General features: G+C 43.7%; 1 non-coding gene across 1 annotated transcript; it reads right to left on the bottom strand.

Moving 5' to 3' along the window:
- Positions 1-337: 337 nt before the first annotated feature.
- On the bottom strand, positions 338-422 carry trnak-uuu (transfer RNA lysine (anticodon UUU)). The gene is given in 2 exon segments: positions 338-373; positions 386-422. It is a non-coding gene; the product is annotated as a tRNA-Lys (tRNA).
- Positions 423-7231: the final 6809 nt, after the last annotated feature.

The following is a 7231-nucleotide window of genomic DNA, read 5'->3' as shown; positions in this document are numbered from 1 at the left end:
AAAACTAAGGGTCATAATCTCAAGATAATTGGCCAGCCATTTAGTACAGAGATGAGGAATATTTTCTTCACTGAGAAGGTTGTGAACCATTGGAATTCTCTACCCCAGAGGGCTGTGGATGCTGAGCCATTGAATAGATTCAAAACTGAGATGGATAGAATGTTGGACACGAAGGAACTCAAGGGATATGGGGACAGGTCGGGAAAGTGGAGTTGAGGTCAAAGATCAGCGATTACCTTATCAAATTGGCGAAGCAGGCTCGAGGGCCTGTGTGGCCAACTCTTGCTCCTTTCGCTCCGCTGGAAAAGCAGAACTTGCCAGCTGTTTTAAAACTTTTAGCCTGAACAGGGACTTGAACCCTGGACCCTCAGATCACTACCTGTTTTAAAAGTCTGATGCTCTGCTGACTGAGCTATCCAGGCTTGTTGTTTAATTAGTTTCCATCATACAGATTCATGGTAGGACTCAGAATTATCCCTGTCGCTGTCCAATTCGGGTGAGGATCCCTTTTCTCCAATTTTCAGCAACGTGTTGAGGAGAATCCTTGTTTCTGTTGAACATGATGTCAGAAACATGGACAGTGAACTCGTGATTTTGCAATTCTTCTTGTTTGTACAAAATGTCTTGTCATTCGTTAGCAGCAATTAAAAAAAAAACCACCTTACCCAATGGCTCAAAAGCCAAACTTTTTCCACACGGGAGCTGGAAAATGCCTCTCGACCTTTCAGCCGATCAACAATTGAAAGCTGAATAATTTCACCCGTTGCACCGTGACAACCGGGCAGCAGATTTGCCTCCCGAATTTTCCCTACACGACACTTCAAACCGATGAATACCTGCTTCACCGAAAGAAGAATTGTGTTTTTGGTTCTTTAGATTTAAAGATGTTGTGCCGGCCGCTTTACCATTTCAGCTGTCGCCAATTGCCCCCACTCCCTCCCATAAACAAATAAACTCTCGCCTGCTATTGCAAGACGGGAGGCCAGAGGTGCCTCAGTGCCCACACGGGGACATGAAGAAGTCGATGCGTTATGGAACCGGTTGGAACTTGAACTCTGGTCAAAATGTTTGGAAAGTTCAACTATTGACATGGCGCTGGAACTCACAATCTCGGCATTTCTCGAGGGTATAATTATTGTAGAAATAACGCGCGCTGACCGATTGCGCCACTGGAGCCGCGCACGGTCTGTGTCACCAGTGCTCCCATCAAACAGCTTCATCCTCGGTCTCTCAATTATCGCTTCGTGATCTTTCCCACACAGAAGCCTCCAACCAAGAGGCGATTCGTTAAACATCCGCAGCGACATTTAAAAGCCGTGGCATCTGAAACAAAACCCCAGACGATAAGAACTTTTAATTATATTATTATTATCTTAAGGACAATTATTTTGATGCTACTTTGAGGATTTGGGGAAATTGGGAGCTGAAACTGAGAAACTCTCTCTGGGCTGTCGTTGATTGAAGAGATGGGCGTTATTTCATTTCAAAACCGAGGCTCGGAACTTTCTGATGGAGAAGTGTGACAGAAGATTGTGGTTAGTGGCAGTTGCCGGGGAGATCTCGAGGAGAGGGAGAAAAGTCAAAGTCACAGCTGTGACATCTCAAGTGCTCTGCTTATCTGTAATATTTAGAAAGTAATGTACAATACAGGACAAACCAGTTTGGTATCGGTTATCAAAAATACTAAAAGTCCGGGGTTCAAAGGTGGATTTGTGAAGAGGGAACGGATTAAACCGCCAAACTGAAATCATTCCCCATGAATCTGAAGCGTCTTGCGGAAAACGGCAGTGCGAACTGTTATGTTCGTGTCATGACTTGAAAGACCCTCCAATTACCGACAGTATCTTTGAACGAGTTGTGCAGCCAAACCGCGATTGAAGCCGCTTTGCATTCGTCAAACGTATACGTGACGATATTGAGTGTGATAAGGGATGTTTTCAATTATTTGAAATCTCACCATGTGACCCGAAGATTGACGGCAGAATCGAGTTTTTCCTTTAAGTCCTGAATTGAAGGGAAAGGCGCTACAAACAAGTCGGAGAAATGAAGAGCGGAAAATGTGGATGAAACTTGCACGAGTGAAAATCCCTGTATGTTGGAAGACTCAGTCCCCAGTGGTGGAGAGGATTGGGATTTCAAGCTGTTTCACAGCTCACACACACACCATTGGCTCATTTAATCACCTTCAACAACTCGATGACATCATCACTTAATCTTCTATACACAAGGAAATACAAACCTTGTCTGTGCAACCTGTCCCGCATAACTTAACTATTTTAGCCCCGGTATCATTCTGGTGAATCTGCGCTGCACCCCCTCCAAGGCCAATATATCCTCCCTGAGGTGTGGTGCTCAGAACTGAATGCAGTACCTTAAACGTGGTCTCAGCAGAGTTTATATAACTGGAACATAACTTACACCCCTTTGAATTCCAACTCCCTTAAGATAAAGGCCAACATTCCATTCGCCTTTTGGGTTATTTTTTGCTCCTGTCCACTGACTTTTAGTGATTTCTGCACTTGGACCCTTAAACATCTTTCCTCCTCCACAGTTCCTAGCTTCGAACCAGTTGGAAAATATTCCAAACTATCTTGCTTCGGTCCAAAGTTCATACTTCCCCATATTGAAAGATTGAACAGACTGGGGCTCTTTTCCATCGGAAAGAGAAGGCTGAGGGGTGACCTGATATGGGACTGCAAGATTATGCAAGGGTTTGATAGGTCAGATGCAGAACAGGTGTTTGAACTTTTGGTGGTGATGATTCAAATACTTGGGGCCATAAATAAAAGATAGTCACTAAATAATCCAATATGGCATTCAAGAGAACCAGATATACCCAGAGACTCGTTAGAATGTGCAACTCGCTACATCAAGAAGTAGTTAAGACGAATAGCATGGATGCGTTTACGGGGAAGCTAGATAAACACATGGAGGAGAAAGGAATAAAGGAATAAAAGGGTTTGCTCATAAGGTTAGATGAAGAGGGGTTGGAGGAGGTTCGTCTGCAGCATAAACACCGGCAGAGTCTAGTTGGGCCGAATTGTCTGTTTCTGAGATGTACATTCTATGTAATTCTATGTAAGCTCCATCTGCCACAGTTTCACCAACTCACTTAATCTATCAATTTCCCTTATAACTTTGTGCTCCGACCTGCACCACTCACTGTGCCTCCTAACTTGGTGCCGTCGACAAACTTGGATATACGGCTCTCATTCATTCATCTACGTCATTTATCCATATAGTAAAAAGCTGATGCCCCGGTTCAGATCCCTGGGGGACACCACTAATCATATCCTGTCAATTTGAGCGCAAATCCATTATCTCTACTCTCTGTCTCCTACCTCCCAACCAACTCCCTACCCATGTCAATGGGTTGTTTTAATTTCCATGTGCTCCCATTTGTGTTAACAGTCTCTTATGTGGCACCTTATCGAATGCCTCTGGAAGTCAATATACATAAACACCCATAGACTCTCCATTATCTATCACGTTATTATATCTTCAAAAAGTTCAACTAGTTTCGTTGGACTTGACTTCGTCTTTACAAATCCATGCTGGCTCTCTCTGATCAAATCCTGTGTATCCAAGTGCTCAGTCATTCTTTCCCTCGTAACACAGACTGGTAACTTCCCCACAACAGACGCCAGAATAATAGGTCTGTAATTTTCTATTTTATCTCTCCTCCCCTTCCTAAATAATGGACTGACATTGCTATTTTTTCAATCCATGGAACAATTCCTGATTCAAGAGAGTTTTGAACGATCATGACTGAAGCATGTACAATTTCCTCACCTACTCCTTTTAATTCCTTGGGATGGGAACCATCAGGCCCTGGAGATTTGTTTATTTTTAGTCCAATTACTTTCTCCATTACCATTATTTTACTTGCACTGAATCTCCTTGATTTAATTTCAGTTTTCCTCGTGTCTCTGGGATATTATCCTCATCCTTTTCTGTGAGTATTTTGCAAGTCTGCCATTTCCTGAATTTCAATTACAATATCGCCCCCATCCGTATTTCAAGGGCCCACATGACTCTAAGTCACCCTTCTTTCTCTTTTTACACTGTAAATGCCGTGAGAGTTGTCCGTATTTTCCTTCACAAGTTTTTCTCGTTTTCCCTTTTTGCACCTCTTAAGATTTTTTTTAAAATTTCAGCACCACGATAAACAACACTTCGCTGTGAAATTTGCTTCATTCGTTCTTCAGTGTCAGAGCGAGAATTGTCTGATCCTCTAAATTATTTAATGTAACAAACAAACACAAGCAAACATATCCATCCGTGCATCAACGCACTGATGGACACACAAAGATAAACACAGCCTGAAACGCAGTCAGTTTCGGGATTCACAGGGAAACGGGCAAGCGAAATCGACAAAGATGGAACAGTCTGAACCCCCAACAGAACGTGACGTGTGGCTGATAGATATTAATGAGAGGAGGTGAACACCACAGCCAGGAATTTGCTCCGTGGCTTAGTTGGTTCAAGCGCTTGTCGAATAAACAGGAGATTCTGGGTTCAACTCTCAGCGGCGCCTTTATGTAATTTATGATCAAAATGTTTCTTCAAAAATGCCCTTTCAATTTTCAGATCGACCTCTCATGGAATGTGACCGTCGCACGTCAATGGAAGGACACGTTCTTGTCTCTGGGCTGGTTGAGGTCGGGGTATGATTCTCGATTCGAGAGTCGAAGCCCGAATTTAACCCGGGACTTTTGATCTTGACCTGCGGTTCAAACTTTTGCAAAGAGGGGAAAGAAGTCCCCAGATCACTCCACTTGAATCTCAAGCACCTTCGGAAGAAGTTCAGTTCAAACAATCAGGACTTTAAAGGCACCTCAATGACCTGCACTTTCATTGAACGAGCGTTACTTACAATTGCATTCGACCTTGAAACCGCTCTGGGCTTTCATCTCACTGAAGCAGAGTGTGTCCGCTCTGTATCTGTGAGCATGTCGGTGACGAGGTTCGCTTTGATATTGGTCGCTTACAAATTTTAAAATTTCACCAAGCATCGGGGAAAAGAAACCGATAATCGAATTGTCCCTGTGAGTGATGAATTGAAGGGATTGGTGCTCCAGGCAGATCTGGAAAATGCGCAGTGCAGTCGCTCAGGAGTTCCAAATCCACCCTCTCGCCACTCGGCGCTCATATTAACTGAGCTTTACTCTGGCCCAGTGTCACCGCGCTGAAATCGAGTATTTATCCGGCACGTTTCTCTTAACTTCATAGTTGCTGATTTAAGAGTGAAGACCGGCTCGTTGGATTTTCACTCCTGCAAGCTTCAATCATTCATTTTGGACTGACAGTAGACAAATGTTATATTGGTCACTGCAACCTCAAAGATTGGCTGAGTGAATTATTGTTTCAGTCGGTAAATTCTTCACCTGTCTCGTGGTGCTATCGGTTAACGCGAAGGTTTGATGGTTTGAGCCCTAATTTTATTTTCCCTAAGGATTCATCACCTCAAAGTTCCAGGGTTTCAATGTGTGTTTTGTCTGCAAGAAAATGTACCGTGATCATCGCCGGCTGAGCAGGGCTGATATTCCACCATATCCCCTGCGGTCGGAGAGCAGGCACATGAATCATATAAAGGAATGGAACATTGGCTTCACGGAAATCACAATTCATAACCCCATTTATTTTAAGCGGGTTTATTTTAAATGAGTTAACGCCTGCCTTAAATGGTCGACTCAGGACTGTCACACAAACAGGTTAAATCTTCATAGAATAATTACCACAGTCATTTGTAGACTGGATGCCTCACGGCCACTTTGCTATCAGTGAACAGAGACAAGAAAGACCAAAGTGCCGTTTGCCCCTCTCAGTGTGGCCCTGAAGGACTGTGTCCAGGCTGAAGTTCTGTTCCCATCGGACGATCCTGCCCCCAGATTGTCCTTTCTGAGCTCCAGTCAGGTGATGCTAAACACTCAGGTGGGAAAGACCAAAATCTACAACAAGATGTTTAAAACAAAGCTGATTTATTCAACAGATATCCAGAATATTAAACTTCAGCCCAGTTATAGGGGTTATTAACATCAGCAGAAACAAACCCCAAATGTCGGAATGAACATGGTTCAGTCCTGGATGAGATTAACAGCAGAATCCAACTCCTGCAGTCACTTTTGAACTCCCTGGTGTCTCAGCACGTGTGATGACTGAGTGAATCCCTTCCCACACACGGAATCATGGAATCATAGAAAGTTACCGAACAGAAGGAAGCCATTCGGCCTATCGTGTCTGTGCCGGCCGAAAAAGAGCTATCCAACTTAATCCCACTTTCCAACACTTGGTCCATAGCCCTGTAGGTTTCGGCACTTCAGTTGCACATCCAAGTACTTTTTAAATGAGTTGAGGTTTTCTGCCTCGACCACCCTTTCAGACAGTGCGTTCCAGACCCCCACCACCCTCTCCGCTTTTGTGTATCCTGTTACTTTTTCACTGCTATCCGGAAGTCTATAAACAACTCCCACCAAAGTCTTGTATTCTATTCTGTTACTCATTTCTACGCAAAGCACAAGTGGTAACATGGGATTATGTTATAGTGTCAATAATGGAGACCTGGCTCAAACAAGCGGAGGAGTGGCCACTTACATATTCCTGGCTACAACGTATTCAGGAAAGGCAAGGGATAAAAGTTGGGGGGTGTGGGCCAGGCACTATTGATCAAAAATACTGTTACAGCGGTAGAAAGGGTCGCCATGCTTAAGGGTTCAAAGGCAGAATCTATTTGTTTAGAATTAAGGAACAATTGAGGAGCTATTACGCTGCTGGATGCAGACTATAGGGGGCCAACTAGTGGGAAGGAGATGGAGGAGCAAATTGGCAGCAAATTGCAGAAAGGTGCAATAATTTTAGAGCATTGATAAAAGGGAACTTCATTTATCCGAATATAGACTGGGAAAGAGCAGTGCAAAAGTCAAAGAGGGCGAGCAATTCCTGAAATGTGTCCAAGAGAACTTTCTTAATCTGTATGTTTTCAGCCCAACGAGGAAGGAAGCAGTGCTGGATTTATTTAGGGGAAAGAAGTGGGGTAAGTGGAGCATGATTCAGTGGGGGAGCATTTGCAGCAGGTTTAGTATAGTTATGGAAAATGCAAGGAAATATCAAGCATGAAAATACTGAACTGGGAAGAGCGAATTTCAGCGAGTTGAAAAGTGATCGGGTCCAGGTGGATTGGAATCAAAGATTGGCAGGTAAAACAGTAAATGAGCATTGGGAGGCTTTGAGT

The sequence above is a fragment of the Heptranchias perlo genome, chromosome 20 (genome assembly GCF_035084215.1).
Source record: "Heptranchias perlo isolate sHepPer1 chromosome 20, sHepPer1.hap1, whole genome shotgun sequence".
Lineage (NCBI taxonomy): Eukaryota > Metazoa > Chordata > Chondrichthyes > Hexanchiformes > Hexanchidae > Heptranchias > Heptranchias perlo.
Note: the sequence above shows the minus strand (reverse complement) of the source record. Positions and strands in the feature narration are given on the sequence as shown.